Source organism: Canis lupus, chromosome X, assembly GCF_003254725.2.
Source record: "Canis lupus dingo isolate Sandy chromosome X, ASM325472v2, whole genome shotgun sequence".
NCBI classification, from domain to species: domain Eukaryota; kingdom Metazoa; phylum Chordata; class Mammalia; order Carnivora; family Canidae; genus Canis; species Canis lupus.
The window spans coordinates 75,997,550-75,998,919 of NC_064281.1; positions in this window are offsets into that span (position 1 = coordinate 75,997,550).

A 1,370-nucleotide genomic window follows, 5' to 3' on the forward strand; every position below is an offset into this window, starting at 1 on the left:
ACCGATAGGTGTAAAAGAAGATTGTAAAACCATATATCCCGGAGCCTGTGAACGAAGAAACTCCAAGTGGCAGTAGCATGCCTTAGCAGAAGGAGGGGAAAGGGTAGCACAGGGCAGGCAAGAGGTGACTGACAAAGGATGGGGCGTTGCAGCAGAATCCGGGCAGCTGTGTCTTGTGTCCTGGACAGGGGTCAGAAGAAGGTCTGAGAAGCCTGTTCAAAGTGGGGGTAATGGAGGGTGAATGCCGTGTGGTCTGGGAGGAACAGTGTATAGTGTGGACATGTCAATCTACATCGATTACGGAAGTGATACATCAATGAACGCAATGTAGACTTGGGATGGATAGCAAATGGAGCTGCTTTAACATACATATGAATTTTCCAAACAGAATTGGTATCGTAGTAAATAAACCGTTTCATAACATTTTTTATTCTTTGCAAAATGTACAGGGTAGCCTTTCCCTTTAAAAAGGAAAAAAAACGGGATGATGCCACCTGGTGGCCACATCTAGGAATGCAGCTCTGAGAAGAGCTTAATAAAGAAGTGAAGTGAGAAGAAGTGAAATATTAAAAAGAAACTCTACGTCACTTCAAGAATGGTGGTTCAGATACAGAGTACAATGGGAAAACTAAATGGGAGAAGAAATCTCTATCTTACTCTAGAGTTAATACAGGCACAAATCAAGTCAGGAAATCTTTCACTTTGATCTATGACTATGCAAAAGTATAAAGGACAATGTATCTAAAACTTCTTCCTGTCCTTAAGGATCAGTAATAAAGCACTCTAAGAGTTGCCTCATCCTTCATTCTATATCCAATTTTGTCTGGGAGTAAGATCCTATCAGGGAAGATAGCATGTCAGCACTTGTTCAAAAAGATTTGGGGGATCCCTGGGTGGTGCAGCGGTTTGGCGCCTGCCTTTGGCCCAGGGCGCGATCCTGGAGACCTGGGATCGAGTCCCACATCGGGCTCCCGGTGCATGGAGCCTGCTTCTGTCTGCCTCTCTCTCTCTCTCTCTCTCTCTCTCTCTCTCTCTCTCTCTGACTATCATAAATAAATAAAAATTAAAAAAAAAGATTTGGAATCTCAAAAAAAAAAGATTTGGAAATGACTACAAATACAGTTTGAAATTTTGGGTTCAGAGCTATCATTTTCTCTTTCTCTTTTGTCTTTCATGCCTTTTCACTGGAAGAAAAACATGTAGAAAATTGAGCCCCTACACCTGGCAGTCTGAGCCAGAATTGCAGCTCTGAAAGTCTCAGATGGAGTCCATCAAGCGGTGTGGAAGTGAGAGAAGGGTCTGTCAGAAGAGTTAGACTCGTAACTGACTGTGCCACCCAGGTACCCCAAATGTTTTTAAAACAGACATGA